Source organism: Rhododendron vialii, chromosome 2a, assembly GCF_030253575.1.
Source record: "Rhododendron vialii isolate Sample 1 chromosome 2a, ASM3025357v1".
NCBI lineage: Eukaryota > Viridiplantae > Streptophyta > Magnoliopsida > Ericales > Ericaceae > Rhododendron > Rhododendron vialii.
The window spans coordinates 34,501,313-34,518,613 of NC_080558.1; positions in this window are offsets into that span (position 1 = coordinate 34,501,313).

The following is a 17,301-nucleotide window of genomic DNA, read 5'->3' on the forward strand; positions in this document are numbered from 1 at the left end:
CTGTGAAGTCTACACAAACACGCCATTTTCCATTCTTTTTCTTCACCACAACGGTGTTGGATAACCACTCTGGGTAGTAGACCTCACGTTTTGCTTTGGCCTCCAACAATCGATCGACCTCTTCGATAACTGCATCCACATGCTGCACGGCTGCCCTCCGTTTTTTCTGAACGATTGGCTTATGCTGAGGATCAACGTTTAAATGGTGGCAAATTACGTCTGCACTTACCCCAGGCATTTCTTCTGGTGTCCAGGCAAACACGCCGACATAAGTTTTTAAGAAACTTTTCAATTCAGTCTCTTCCTCTTCTGGCAGTGATTCCCTAATCAGAAAATACCTATCTGGATCAGTCTCGTTGATCAGTGTTTTCTTCAAATCCTCAACTACCTTCTCGGTTGGGTCTTTTCCAATATCCTCAATGGTCGGCAGATCCGGAATTTCCACAGTATTAACATGGTGGGCATTATGGACTCTCTTTATGATGGATACCAAACATTGTTGAGCTACCTTTTGGTTACCTTTGATGTGCTCAATCCCATTAGACCCTGGGAACTTTACCATCTGATGGAAAGTTGAAGAGACTGCCCTCATCTTGTGCAACCATGTTCTCCCTATAATCACGTTATAGGAAGACGGTACATCCACCACTAGGAAGTCGGTTCGTAGCACCACTGTCCCAGCCCGAACAGGCAGAGTTACCTTGCCTAACGGCCAAACTGCTCCTGCTCCAAATCCGACCAAAGGAGTTACTGATTGTACCAAATCATCTTGAGTGAGCCCCAGTTTCTTGAATGCATCGTAGTATAGCACTTCGGTGCAACTCCCTGAATCCATCAGGATTCTTTCCATATCATATTCCGTAACTCGTAGGGTTATGACCAAAGCATCATTGTGAGGTACTTGGACTCCTCCCAGATCTTCATCCGTAAAAACTATGCCCTCGTTGCCTGCCCCTTCGTTGCGCCCTCTTTTCTTCCCCAACTGCATCACATGTTGGTCATGTTTCACTTGTCTCTGAAGCAATCTCACCTCATTTCTCGTATGAGGTTTGGCTAATCCATGTATCATATGGATTACCCCTTTTGGATTTTGTTCGTAATCCAACTCCATTGCTTTGTCTTTATCCTTGGGATCTTCTTGGATAAATTCTTTGAGATAACCTCGCGAAACCAAATCATCAAGATGCCGTTTAAACATCTCACAATCCTCAGTCATATGGCCCCAATCCTTATGGTAACTGCAGTGCTGATTCATAGCACGTTTTGCATCTTTATTCCCACCAAGAGTTGGGGGCCATTTGAAATAAGGTTGATTCTTTATTCGATAAAGAATCCTGTAGATAGGCTCTTTCCAAACCGTGTTTATTGAAAAGAATGACTTGGGATCCGGGGCTTGTTTATCCTTGTACTGCTCTTTCTTCGCCTGCCCATAATCTTTTCTTTCACGATAAGTTTTGGGCTCTGGCTTGTCTGCTTTCTTTATAGGCCCCTTTACTTGCTCGGCGGCCAGCTTACCATCCTCCCGTAGAATGTCATCCTCGTTCCTGGCGTGCTGCTCAATTCGCTCCATCAGTTTTGCCAATGTCTGCACGGGACTCATGTTTAGGGACTTACGCAGTTCCCCCCAAACAGGTAAGCCTGTCTTGAACGTGGCTATTGCGTATTCTTCGCTACAACCTTCAATCTCGTTGAAGGTTTCCCAGTACTTCTTTGCATATGTCCGATCGGCTCGTCCTCGCCTTGCTTCATAAAAGAAAGGCTCTTAAAAGTTTTCGGAGTTTTCCTGCTCGTCAAAAATCGTGCAGTGAATTCCTCGGCCAACTGCACCCATGTTCGAATGGAGCGTGAGCCCAATCTGTGAAACCAAGACAAAGCAACCTTCCCTAAACTCGACGGGAACATTTTGCACATAATTGCATCATCTCCTTCATGCATAAACATTGCCTGCTGGTAATGCTGTATATGTGCCACGGGATCAGCGTCTGTCTCGTAGAGGATGAACGTTCCGTGTTTTACTCTGGTCGGCAACCTAGCCTCCTGTAACTTTTTTGCAAAAGGGGAGGATGCTATATTCTGAAGTGCTTTCCATGCTGCTTCCCGTGCAGTCATGGTTTCATCCTCTGGTCCTTTCTTGGATCTAGTTCTTTCCCAGTCGGAATCAGGTTTCTCGTACCTGTCCCTATGATGTTTCCTACTCCCTTCCTCTTCAGGGGTAGAGCTTCGACCTTTGCTTCTCTTCTTTCTCGGAGAAACCCTCCTTCGCTCGGGTGCTCGGGTCTTGCTCCTTCCTTTTCGTGGGGAAGCTTTATGTCGCCTTGGGGTCGGACTTCTGCTTCTGCTCCTTCTTCCTCGTGAAGGAGCCTTTTTGTATTGTACTAAAGCATATTCACTGCCTCTAGAATTTCTTCGAGATAGTCCGGAATCCTCCGGATGTTCCCTGATCCTTTCTAGTTCTCTGATCTCATATTCTCGTTTTTTGATCAAACGAGCATACTCCTCGATCTCTTGCCTCTTTTTGTCAAGAACGTCTTCGCTACGGTACACACTCCTGGAGTGTGCAATCGATTCATCCCCTCGATGGGATTTAGTCCTTCTCGTGGATTTTGATGCCGTCTCTCCATCTCTATTTTTGCAGTTGCCGTGGATGGCAAGGGGGCGGCCCTTACTCGTGGTCCTCTTGTGTCCTCCCTCGGGCTTTCTCGGAGCCCCGGGTGGAGATTTATCCCCTCCTCCAACTAACACATCCTTTGGGTCGTGTGGTGTTGCTGGATCTACTTCCACCATGGTCGTATTTCAAAGGGAACTCTTTCGTTTCCCACAGACGGCGCCAATTGTAGGTGGACAAATTCAAGTAGTGCTCTGAACAGCACTGGAATGCAACGGCTTCACGTGCCTCTTGACCGGAACCCTAGTTTGTCAACGAAACCCTTATCCTGCAAAACAGACAAGGAATGAGTGCACCTTTGCCTCTCGTGGCAAAGGCCCTCCGATGCCTTTGTTAGTATTTCGTACTCAAGAAACCCTAATTATCAATAGGTGAATATCGAATAATACAATGTATTGCGTACCTTTTACCTCTATGTTTACTCAGTTTATATAGACATTCGTATGCTTGGTGCCCAAGCATCCCTATTGCCATAGGATTCCCAACTCGTATAGGAAACCCAGGACATCAAGAATTCTCGTTTCCTTTATCAGCTCCTTAAAAGAGTCCTCTTTGGATCCTTTTCCATAATGAGCTGAGCATCCCATTCTCATTGGGTATCTTTACTAGATCCTATATTCCCGGGATCTTATTCCTCTACGGGACATGACTATTCTGGAATCTTCCAGAGTATTCCCCATGCTCCTATTCTTGATTGGAGCTCTTTCTTTGCTCGGCCATCTCATGGCCGAACAGACGGCTTGGACCATTGACTTTTCATGTCACTGGTCCATATTGCCGAACAATTGTTTAGCACGATGACTATCCTGTCTATATTCAAACTATGGTCCCACATACCATTTGCATTGCTTTTAACCCGTGATCCCTCGTATCACGTGTTTGGTTCTTGCTTCATCTGTTCGGCTGTTTTATAACCGAACAGTCTGCTTTGGACCAGCTACTTCACATGTAACTTGGTCCGATGTAATCGGAATGACTCTAACTGTCGAACAGTCAGTTTATAGTCATGACTTCTCATATTGTTGGCCCTTAATTTACCGAACAGACAGCATGGATCAATGATTCCCCATATCATTGGTCCATATCGCTGTTCACCAAACTGCCCGGCGGTAAGTCCTGTCATACTTACCACGTGCTCCCGAATTTCACGTGTTCGGCAACAAAATGTATGTTCTCGGGAATACCTCCCTACAGTGGTCGTCGTCAATTTTTGTACTGTTTTCCATTCTTGCTTCGCTTATCCCGTTCTTCCTAGCATTTTGGTGAATTATTGATGCCAGCAGTCGGTTTGGGGGTCATATTCCCATCTAGTCACCCTTACCGTCTAGTCCCGGCCAGTCGGCCATTTTCTGGCGAACATTGGTCTCGTTCAATGATCGGATCCATTCATATTGTAGATCTTGTCAATATGCACAACCATGATAAAAATCATGTCCATCGCATATCGTTTAATACATGATCGGAACACATTTATTTGGCACAAATGAATGAGAGGGGTTCCAATCCAATGTGGGTATGTATTTTTTTCCAAAATAAACTGATTACGATCGTGCACTAAACGACATCCAATGGACATAATTTTTTACATGATAGCAAGTCTCAACGAGATCTACAATATGAACAAATTCGATCATTGAACAAAACCGACGTTTGTCGGAAAATGGCCAACTGGTTGGGAGTAGATGGTAAGGGTGACTGGATGAGAGCTTGACCCGATTTTGGGAGACAGGAAGCCTAATCTCAGCCGGATTGAACGGCCAAACAGTAACCTGGGCGGGCAATTTTACCAAAGAGCCCCCAAACCCAGCAACACGAAAAGACAAAATAGTGAGTAAAAAAAAGGACGTAGAGGGAAAACATCGAAAGTCTGAAAACCCGTTAAAGTAATCCGTAAATAACCCAAATAGTGGCCATGGTCCACCACTTTTGAGCGCGAAATTACTAAAACACCCTTACGAAAGAAAAATAAAAATAAAATCTCAAGCATTTGAAGCGAGGGGCATTTCCGTCCAAACCTGGCCAAAGTGTAAGCCACTTCTAGGAACTTGGTTCCTTGCCTGCCTTGTGGAAGTACTCATAATATGGGCTGATGTATTAACGGATATTAGGATCAATATTCGAAGATGGTGATTATTTTTGGGAGGGAAACGTGGCTGATGGAAGGTGAAAAGGCCAAAAGTTTTTAGGAGGGAAAGGTGTATTTTGAATGGGGGTATTTTTGTCCAAAACAGAAAAAGTTGATCCCTTCAAAAATATTTAATGAAGAGCTTATGGCTAGTGTTTCACACTTAGATTTCCCATGCAAAAAAGCCATAAATGAAGGAGAATATATAGTCTCTATCATATGCCTAGGGGGTATATACATTAACAAAACCCTTGTTTTATTTGCGAGAGTAATAAATGCATTTGTTTTTTTTTTTAATTTGCATAAAACTGTTTAGATCAAACACTTTTCGGTCATATTTAGAGTTGATTTTTCACAAATACCCTTAAAATCACGTTCTGAACTCATTGAATGGTTCAGGTCATCAAAATTCGGTCGGAAAAGGGAAAGTCGTTAGCTTAACTTAATAAGGGATCCCTTAATCGAAGGGCTCTGTATGAAATATATACTTAACATTTATTGTAGGAGGGGAGCGTCCCATCTCGTAGGAACTTCATGATTGGATGCATTCAACTTGGTCTTTGGTTCACATCCAAGACCAATTCTACACTCCTTCCAATACTTGGCTCTCCGAGGTAGTCCACCGCTTCCATTCTCTTGAACTCTGTTGGAACAGCTGTTGCGTCCAACCAAGCCAGGGAGTCTGCATGGGCATTCTACCCAGAACTTATCTGTTCAATATAGACCTTTTCAAAGGTGTCGAGAAAATCTTTGGTTGCCTCCACGTAGGCCGTCATCTTCTCATTCCGGATTTCGTACTCCCCAGACAACTGATTCACCACAAGCCTTGAATTACAATATATCCTAACCCTTTTTACCTTTAGGGTCCTCACACTCTTTAGGCCTGCTAGGAGTGCTTCATATTCGGCCACATTGTTTGACGCACTGAACCCCAGTCGAACGGATAACTCTAGCATCACTCCTTCAGGAGGGAAGAGCATAACCCCAATACCTGATCCAATATTATACGCTGAACCGTTCACGAATAATTTTCATGCTAAAGGGTCCTGTTCGACTGGTGGTTTCCTTTCCGTAGCAGGGAGTTTTTGTGCCTGTCTCTTGTAGGAGGCAAAAGAGTTACAGCCGGGGAGAACTCCGCAACAAAGTCGGCCAGTACCTGTCCCTTTATCGCGATGTGCAGCCGTACTAACTCAATTCTATCGATCACATCGAGATTCGTCCCGAAAAATCTGCCTTTCGTAGCAATGACTTCAATGGAAACTCCATGTAAACCACAATCTTGTGGCTCTGGAAATAATGTGGCAACTTCTTTGCTGTCCTTAGTGTCAGGACCAATTTTTCGAGGGGCAAATATCTCGTTTCTGCATCCAACAACGTCTTGCTCACGTAATAGATAGAGATTTAATTTGCTCGAGTCCCTTATTCCTTAGCAACACTACACTTACTGCATGTTCAGAAACTACTAAATACAAAATCAAAGACTCACCCGGCTCTGGAGTTGATAGAAGTGGTGTTGCTACCAAGTACTTCTTCAGGTCTTGGAAAGCCTGCTCACATTCTGCTCTCCATTCATATCCCTTCCTTTTTTTAACAACTGAAAAAAGGGTCTGCACTTGTCACTTGACCGGCTTATAAATTTGTTCAAAGCTGTCGCCATCCCTTTCAACCTTTACACCTCTTTCGTGGATGTTGGGCTTTGTAGCCTCTGTAAGGCTGTTATTTGATCTGGGTTGGCCTCTATTCCCCTTATGGTTACTAGATGGCCTAAGAATTTTCCTGAACTAACCTCAAATGCGCACTTCGAGGCATTGAGCTTTAACTTGTAGTTCCTCAGGATCTCAAACGCCTCCTTTAAATCGGCTATGTGGTCCCGCTTCTCTTTGCTTTTGACCACCATGTCATCTATGTACACCTTTATAGTTTTGCCAAGCAGCTTCTTTGAGCATAATCATTGCCAACCTCTGGTATGTTGCTCCAGCATGACGTTGTAGCAATATAGCCCTCTTAGTGTAATAAAGGAGGTCTTTTCTTGATTGGGCCCGAACATGGCAATCTGATACGCATCTAGGAAGCTCATCCTTCCATGGCCAACTGTCACATCAACCAATTAATCTATCCTTGGGAGAGGAAAACTATCTTTGGGGCATGCCTTGTTCAGATCTGTGAAGTCTACACAGACAAGCCACTTCCCGTTCTTTTTCTTAACATCCACAGTGTTGGATAACCACTCCGGGTAGTAAACCTCTCGTATAGCCTTGGCTTCCAATAAATGATCGACCTCCTCAATGACAACGTCCACATGTTGCACGGCCGATCTTCTCTTTTTCTATATTACGGACTTATGCTAAGGATACATGTTCAAGTGGTGACAAATCACATTTACGTCTACCCCTGGCATTTCCTCAGGAATCCAAGCAAACACGTCAATGTGCTCCTTTAAGAATCCTACCAATTCAGCTTCCTCGTTTTTACCCAATGTCTCCCCAATTAGAAAATACCTATCTGGATCAGTCCCATTGATCAATATTTTCTTCAGTGCTTCAACCATTATCTTAGCGGGATTTCCTCCGACTTCCTCGGTGGTCGGCTCATCCGGAATCTCCACAGCTTGGACCAGTTGGGCTTTCGGGGCTTTCTTGATTATGGAAATCAAATACTGCTGTGCCACCTTCTGGTTGCCTCTGATTTTTTCGATCCCATTTAACCCTGGAAACTTAACCATCTGGTGATAGGTAGAGGATATTGCCCTCATCTTGTGCAACCATGTCCTTCCTATAATTGCATTATAGGAGGACGGCACATCTACTACCAGAAAGTCGGTTCACAACACCACCGAACCTGCCTAAACAGGCAGTGTGCCTTCCCTAACGACCATATTGCTCCTGCGCTGAATCCAACCAAAGGGGTTATTGACTGTACCAGATTTTCCTAAGTCAATCTTAGCTTTTTAAACGCATTGTAGTACAACATCTATGTGCAACTTCCTGAGTCCACCAAGATTCTCTCAATGTCATACTCTCCAATTCGTAGGGTTATGACCAAAGCATCATTGTGCGGCACCTGGACTCCTCCTAGGTCCTCATCCGTGAAAACTATGCCCTCGTCGCATACTTCGCCTTCACGTCCTCTTTTCTTCCCCAAATGCAGACATGCTGGTCGTGTTTGACTTGCCTTTGGAGCAGCCTCACCTCATTTCTCGTATAAGGTGTGGCCAGTCCATGAATAATATGGATTATACCTTTTGGATTTTGTTCGTAATCCATCTCCATTGCTCTCTCATTCTCTTTGGGTCCTTCCTGGATGAACTCTTTGAGGTATCCTTGTGTCACCAGATCCTCAAGGTGCCTCTTGAACATTTCACAATCCTCTGTCATATGACCTCAATCTTTGTGGCAGTTGCAGTGCTGACTCATAGCTCGCTTTGCTTCTTTGTCTCCCTCCAATATTGGGGGCCACGTGAAGTAGGGACGATTCTTTATTCGATAAAGAATTCTATAGATTGGTTCTTTCCAAACCGTGGCTATTGAAAAGAAAGATTTGGGATCAAGAACTTGTCTCTCCTTGTACGGCTCTTTTTTAGTCTACCCATACTCATTCATTTCCCTATAGGTCTTGGGTTCCGGTTTATCTACCTTTTTCGTGGGCCCCTTTGCCTTTTTGGCTACAACTTTCTCATCCTCTCGGAGTATGTCATCCTCCATTCTAGCATGTTGTTCGATCTGCTCCATCAACTTTGCTAGCGTACCCACCGAACTCATATTTAACGACTAACGCAATTCTCCCCGAACAGGCAATCCAGTTTTGAATGTAGCTATTGCATAATCTTCGCTGCAACTTTCAATCTCGTTGAAAGTTTCTCAGTACTTCTTTACATAATCCCTGATCAGCTTATTCTCTCTCTGCTTCATTGCGGAGAGGCTATCAAAGGTTTTTGGTGCTCTTCTGCTCGTCAAAAATCGAGCAGTGAATTCCTCGGCTAACTGCCTCCATCGTCGTATGGAGTGCGACCCCAGCTTATGGAACCAAAACAAAGCTACCTTCCCCAGACTCAATGGGAACATCTTGCACATATTGGCATCGTCCCCGTCGTGCATGAGCATAGCCTGCTGGTAGTGTTGTACGTGAGCCACGGGATCCGCACTTGTCTTGTAAACGATGAACGCGCCATGCTTCACTTTACTCGGCAGCCTTGTTTCCTGCAGCCTTCTTGCGAGGGGGAGGCTGCTATGTTGCTGAGGGCCTTCTGTGTTGCTTCTCGTGCAGTCATGGTTCCGTCCTCACGCCCCTTCGTGTTGTGAGCCCCATTCTTTTCCCAATCAGAGTCAGGCCTCTCGTACTTATCCCTATGGTGCTTCCTGGTCCCTCTTTCCTTAGGGGCGGGGCTCCAGCTCCTACTCCTTCTTTTCCGTGAAGAAGCCATTTGCCGCTCTGAAGTGCGGCTCCTACTCCTACTCCTTCTTCTTCATGAAAGAGTCTTTTTCTACTCTACTAATGCTCGTCTATTTGCCTTAGAGTTTCTTTGTGAAAGTTTGGAGTCTTTGGAATTTTCTCGGATCTGCTCTATCTCTCGAATTTCGTATTCTCGCCTCTTGATAAAACGGGCAAATTCCTCAATTTCATGTCTCTTTTTATTGAGGATATCTTCATTGTTATGCATGCTTTTCGAGTGTGCAACTGACTCCTCTCCACAGTGAGATTTCTCCCTCCGTGTGGACCCCATAGCTGTCCTCCCATCTTTATTCTTAGAATTGTTAGGGATGGTCAGAGGGTTCCCTTTGCTTGCTGTCTTCTTTCTGTGTCCTACTTCGGGCTTTTTCTGAGTGCCTGGCGGGGATTTGTCTCCTCCCCTGCCTTGCAGGTTTTTTGGGTCGAGTGGTGTCTTTGGATCTTCTCTTACCATGGTCGTTTTTCGAAGGGAACTATTTCGTTTCCCACAGACAGCACCAATTATAAGTGGACAAAAACTGATGGTGCTTATAATAGCACGCTGAATGCAACGGCTACTCGTGCCTCTTGACTGAACCCCAATTTATCGTCAAAATCCTAATCTGCAAAACAGACAAGGGGTGAGCGCACCTTCGCCTCTCATCGACAAATGCCCTATGATACCTAAGTTAGTATCACGTACTAGAGTAAACCCTAATTATTATGATACCTAAGTTAGTATCACGTACTAGAGTAAACCCTAATTATCAATAGGAAGAGACGTATAAGTGCAATGTATTGCGTACCTTTTACCTCTTGGTTAACCTTGTTTATATAGGCATACGTTTGCTTGATGCCCAAGCCTCTTTGTTGCTCTAGTTTTCCTATCTCGTTTAGGTAAACTGGTATATTCAGGATCCTCGTTCCGTTACCAGTTTATTTCTTTAGTCTTCTTAGGACTCCTTTCCATAGAGGGCCGAACACCCCATTCTCATTGGGTGTCTCCCGCAGATCCTATATTCTCAGGATCTTATTCCTATCACAAAGTACAATCACACTGGTACCTTCTAGAATATCCCCACCGCCCTATCTCTTAGGGTATTATTTATGGGAGTTCTCCTTTTGTTCGGCCACATCTTTGCTGAACACCCTGCTTGCTCCAATGACTTCTCATGTCATATGTCCTTATTGCTGATCACTGTTCTCATCAGCGACGTGGTCCAACTCTCTTGTCTCGTGGTCTCACGTACCACATGTTCGGGTACTAATTGTGTCTGTTCGTGAATACCTCCCTACATTCTTAACCTTAGAATTCATCAGTTTTATTTCTCAATGGAGGCAAAGAAGGGATAGGGATATAACTCAAAAGTAGAGTGTCACCTTGACATGGTGGAAGGCATCAATTCGATCATGATTATCCCTAACCCTAAATGTAAGTTTTTCTATTTTGACTTGCCTCCCGCCAGGATTGAATAAGAATGGATAAGAGGCTCATAGGATTGACGTGAGGGGGCAGGGATGGATATACTTCTAGGAGCGAACTCCGGGCAAATATGAAGCGCATGGATACAGGTTATGCCTTTGGAATGAAAGAGAATTCGGAATCCGCTTTGTCTACGAACAAGTAAGCTATAAGCCAGATCAAGTAATGCCAAGGAAGAGTCCGGTTGCACCTCCTGCTTTCATATTAAATGTCCAGGGAGCTGAAGAATGATGTGGATAATAGAACCATAGAGGATCCTCCTTTGGACCAACAGCCTTCAATACCATGCCGCCATTAATCCGAGTGGCATCATTATTCCCTAACTACTGTGTTTAGCATTTTATGTATCTGCAAAGTTAACTAATAATAGTCATATATGCATAATCAGAGGAATTCACGTTGCTAGTTTTAAGTAGTTTTTGCAAAGCATAACCAAACTACATAATTATTCACATTCTTACAAGTCATCGATTTTGTTTCTCATGATTTAGATTCTATATTAGTGTTATGATTGGAAAAAGAAGTTTAGGATTCATCCAAGATTGCAAGAATTACTCAGCATTAAAACCTGAAATTACTCCCACCACAAACAAATTACATCACATAATTGGAAAAGGGTTTGATTACTTACCAGTTACAATCTTAAGTTGGTTTTTGGAACTCCCTCTGTGAGATGTCGAGACTTGTCCGGAGGAAAGGTTGAGAGTGCCCATTGTTTGGAATGATTTCCAGAAGCTCATGCATTCTAAGATTACTTCCGAAGACTGATCCGTCTTGCCAAACATGGATAACACCGATATTTGCAATAGTTCTAGCACAAAGAATATCATCCAACAGTTCTAGCAAAAAACTGACCAGTTTAAGTAAATGAAAAAGCGGGGACATAGAAACAGAAACAAATCAGTTATATACCATAGTTCCACCCTTGGTATAAACACACAACCCCTAAATGTATTTTTAGCGATCATGGATTTTGAGCTTCTATTTGGTGAAGGTCATTGGACTATCGATGTCTACCAATGTTGTCTTTTTAAGAGAATACAATAATTAAGAATATAAACACGCAACCCCTGAATGTATTTTTGGTGTTTTGAAGGTATAGTAAGTCGACGATGGTAAAATATAAAAATCCGGACACATGGAAGATGGAAAACCAACAAAAAAAAAGCAACTTGGAACCTAGTTTTTGCTGTTGGAAAATAAGTTCCAGCAGTTCAAAAGCAGTTTCAGCAATTAGAGTACCAGTTTCTGCATTTGGAACACTTTTTTCAGCAGTTCCACCCATGAGAACACTGTTTCTTGAGTAGTTTTAAAACCAGTTTCAGCAGTTGAAAAGTAGTTCCAGCAATTAAAAAAAACCAGGTTCAAAACTTTGAACACTTGAAAAATCAGCTTCAGTGCTTGGGAGACCCAAAATTCATGGACGAAATAGTTAAAGGCATAAAAGTCTCCTGAATTGAGATAAAAGAAAGGCAAATGCACACCAGAGTCCAGACCCGTAATTAAAGATGCATAGAAACACTTTTGGACCTAATCCAATAGATAAAATAGATTGCTGCAACTAACCACCACTGACCATGACAAAGCAATTCCCTTTTCAAAAATGATTTTTCAAAAAATTCTTTCTAGATTCCATCTGCTTCCAACATTTCTCTCTACTTATTACCTCTACTATTTTTCAAAAAACTTTTCAAATACCAAATCAAACACAGCAGAATCATTGAAGTCATACGTGAAACAAAATCCGAACTCACATACACATTTGTTAAAAGGTAAATCGGGTTGCATAATAAAAGGGGGAAAAAGAGGCAGCCACTAATATGCTTTGATTCTAAGCAAGAAACAAGAGTTGCAAAATACAAATATACAACTTTCCATACAGCCACCATATGCTTAATTAGATGAAGATCCCAATCTAAAGAGAGAAGTATATCAATGATGTTATGACACCTGAAACCATCAGATGTTAGCATATATGGTTTTATTTTTAGGGGCAAGGATAACCCGTTTCTTGATGCATTTGACTGAGTCCGAACTATCTTGAATTTAAGGATAAACAGATATAAAGGCATTTCAAAATTATCGTGATCTTCGGCTGTGACATGCATTTCTGTTGGAATTTCGACCCTTTCCTTACCCATAGATGGTTCTTCACCATCTCCGATGCGTAAGGAAGTTGCTAAAAGTTGAGTCAGATGCAGCCCTCATATTTCTTGTTAATTTCAGTTTCTTCAACTGTGGCAATATATATGATTGCACCAAACATAAGACCCAAAACAAACAGAGTACAAAAAGTGTTTTGTTAGACCAAATTAAAAGCACGAACAAAGAGAACTGAACAGTGCGAATTGCTGAAATGGCCGGGATCCATAGCAAAGTTCTCCACTTCCTTTTACAATTACAATCAAGTATGAGCAAGCTGAGTGTCGAAATGCTCAATTTTCCCTTGTGTTTAAAACGCTTTCATGAGGAGAAAAGTAAGAGCCTGAACTTTGTTGTAACAGGGTGCGGTGAAAATTAGATTCTTCTTCTTTCTTTTGTCTCTAGAGAGATTTTGGAATGTAGAGTTATAACAGAACACACTTCTCCATTTCTGTTACCCTTTCTTTCTTTTCTTCCAAACTAAACTAATCAAAATGGACGGTAAATCATAAAGGGCTCTCTAAACATTTATTTTTTTATAAAAACTTGATATCCGTTACCATAATTAAGAATGAACTACTCAGCAACTATGGATTTTTCCAAAACAAACTTCTACCTCCATATATCCCATAGCAAAAAGGTCTGTGTAGACGGTGAAGAACCATCTACACGTGATTTTTGCCCATAGCAGAAAGGTCTGTGTAGGATCACTATTTTCAGAACATTATGTGTAGGATACAACTAAAACATATGGAAACTGAAAATGTCTTCATGGGTTCAATCAGATAAATTGTGCTATCCTTTAACCCTCCGGTAAAGATTAGGCATATTACCCAAAGCTCGTAGTCCCTCGTATTTCCTGGCTTGCTCTAATATGATTCGATTTAAAAGTAAGCATCACTTGTAAAATACACTAATGCTTTGGTGACCATGTCTGAGTACCATGTGATGTGTCACCACTGTATTGATAGTCAGTGCCCAATTTTTAATGTAGTGCTATTACACCACACATGGTACCCAAAATGTGGTACTCAGACAAAGTCACCATAGCATTGCTCTGTAAAATATTAGCAACACCAAATCCCTATAGAGCCCAATCCTCCATTTCTCTAAACTGTTGCCCCCTTTTGTTAGCCCTTACTCTAAGGGTATGTTTGGTTCCATGGAATGGAATTGACAATGAAATGGAATTGAAGTTGGAATGGAATTGGAGAAAATGAGATTGAAATATCTATTCCCATTTACCAAGTGATTGTGCTTAGGAATAGTCATTCTCATGACCAATGGAATGGTGTGGCAATAGAAATTTTTTGAGTGACAATAGTAATTTTGGTGGGCAATAGTAATTTTTGTTGTGGCAATAGTGAATCTTGGAGTTTAGAGGAACGCTTTGTGTCCGGTAGAATCAAGAGTACAAGGACTTAAAACAAAGACTGAATGGTGTGACATTGGATCCCTCAAAACCATACTCGCTTCAATGGATATGGACAGCAGATAAAACCTTTTCGGTGAAATCGGTTTATAGGCAGTGGGAATCCCTTACACAGTCTCCAAATACTCTTCTGGGTTTGATGTGGAGGAACTTGAGCCCTCCTAAAGTGGAAATTTTTTCATGGATGGCCACTCAAGATAGAGTTGCAACTCGGTCGGTACTTGTCAATAGGAATGTAATTTTTGAGATTCACTTGACAGTGTGCCCATTCTGTGCTCTTCATGTGGAAACCCCTCAACATCTTCTCCTACACTGTCGATTTGTGTGGGTAGTATGGTCAGGAATTCTGGAATGGTGGAACCTACAGTGGGCATGCCCATCCTCAGTAGCAGAGTTAGCACTATGGTGGTTTGGGAATAGGTTTCGTAACTTGGAGAAAACTACGTGGGTTTGTTTTTATGCAACTCTTTGGTCCATTTGGTTAACAAGAAATGATTATATCTTCAACGGAGCAACAACCCAGTCTTCAGAAGTGGTGGAGTTAGTCAAAACTAGAGTAGCCATGTGGATAAAGGCTAAGTTTGACATCAAGATTTACACGGTGGAGGATTTTAAAGGTTATTTGGATGGGATACGAAAAGTGAAGGTGTAGAGTAAGTATTTGAGGGTGTTTTATCCAACTTTGGCTGGATAGATCTTTGTACTTTTGGTTTCCTCATCGATGTACCCTTTCGAGTTTAATAAAAAGTTCCGTTTGCCGAGCAAAAAAAAAAATAGTGAATCTTGGAGTGGCACCAGTGTCGGCCTTGACATTGGATTGCTCAAGCCCGACCTCACGATTGCTTGCCCACTTAGTATTAATTCATAAAAAAAAGAAAAACAAACAAGTAAAAAATTAAAAAATAAAAATCAAGTTATATTGCGCTTTTAACTTGAATTATGTCAAAAAATCAAAATACAATCCGGTTATGGTGCTTTATAATTTGTTTTTAAACTTTTCATCATCATTTTTGAAATTAATTATGGATCTTGATGAAAGGAACAAAAAAAAAATGTGAACAAAAGTTTTTAAAAGGTTTAGATAGATCAATATTAAGTACAAAATAAAAGTTGTTTTCTTTAGTGACCGTTTTTTTTCCTTTTGATCATTTTTTTTTTTACTTTTTACACTCTTCTCGTCGAGATGAATGATTAATCAAAAAAATAACGAAAATCTAAAAACAACGGAAAAGACATAAATTTTTTCTAGGAAGAATGTGGAACTTCTACATATTTGCATAACCTATGTTTTCTTTATTGATATCTAATAGAAAGATCAATGCAAAAAGTCAAAACATTAAATTTTATGTTTTTTTTTATCATATTAAGTTTTATGTTCTGAAATACAATTTTAAGTTTTAGTATCTATTTGAATTATTTCAATTAAGATTAATGCAAAAAGTATAAATATTTGAACGAAAGATAAAAAAGAAAGAAAGTTTGCCAATAAAATTTGATTACCCAAATAAAATCTTAAGCCTCAATATTAAAAGAGTTAAAGCTTTAGACATGCAAGGAGTTGAAAAAAAGTAACATGAGTTGCTAGCTATGAGTATCGAACTCTTGACCTTATGGGTAAGGAGTGAAAGCCTTTCCATATATTTGTAATGTTGTTATATTTTATATTTATTATAAAACTGAAGTTTGAATTTTTTTTTTTTACAGGTGCCCCAGCCCGGGGGTTATCCAAGCCCGCAGGCTTGCGGGCCTTACCCCGGACCGACCTTGAGTGACACAGTAATTTTGGTGTGACAAATAAATGGAATGACAATTCATTTACTAAGGTGAATAGTGATTTCATTTAGAATGATTATTTCATCATTTAATGGTGAACCAAAATGCATGTAAATAAATATGCCATTGAAATGACTATTCCATTCCAACTTTGATTCCATCAAACTAAACATACCCTAAGGATTGTTGTGTGAATATTCTACTTTTTCTTAGATAGTTGGGCTCAAATCCCTTTAGACTCGATGTTTGTTTACTCACGTCGTGTAAAATGATCCATAAGTACTTTGTATAAGTAATTACTGCAGGTCAAAGAATTTCATAAGATTACGAAGACGATGGACAGGTATAACTTTTGGTCTAGTGCCAAAGTCCAAAGTTGATGAAACAATCGAAGAAAAATGCATTGTAACTTTGGGGCAAAGGAGTCGGGCATGCTCGACATGATCCCGAAACATAAAATCCAAAAATAACTTGGTAACTAAAACCGTCTAATTTGTCATCACTTGGCGCCAAGGGAAAAGAATGTTCAGTAATCCCGTTGAACAACTGGCCGGTGTGCATAACATCAACAATTCGATCAGTTTCTTATAAAGGGATATCGGTTTGAGTAGATGTTGACATCCATTAGGAAGCAGAGAAGATATATATATATATATATAGGTTGTCAAAGTTTCTACTGCCGTAGATGTTTTCAATGGATGAAGATGGGGGACAAAGGATGAGAAAGATTGAACTTACGTACGTAGTATGCAAATATTGTTGGCAGTAGAAGCAGCTTTGGCAGTCCAGGGAGGTTTCTTGTATCAATACAGTGAGAACCGGATGAAGGGCTAGACATGAATATGACTAAATATGAATACCGGGTTCGACTCGATGCAGGAGAGGATATTTGTAACAGTCGAAAATGAAATTTGAAGGTAGGAGAACAAGATAGAGGGAGAGTTGGAGGAAGACGGGGGTGCTTGTAGTTAGTTGACAAGTCACCGTTGAAGCGCATGCGAGTTATTTTTGGAGGGAGCCGTTTGTAGATTAGGATACGTTCGTTTGGTGTAGAAGGGGGCTGTGTTTTGGGGGGAGAAAATACGAAGGGTATTATAGGAATAAAAAAGTCCACAAACAACTTAGGTGGCGGCTGCTGCGATTACCATCAATCAATCAATACATACTCTATACAAATGTGTTTTGCCTTAAAAAGCATCAAAACCTCCAATCCTAAATTTTTAGATTTTTCATTTTTTAAAATACTTAAGTTTGGG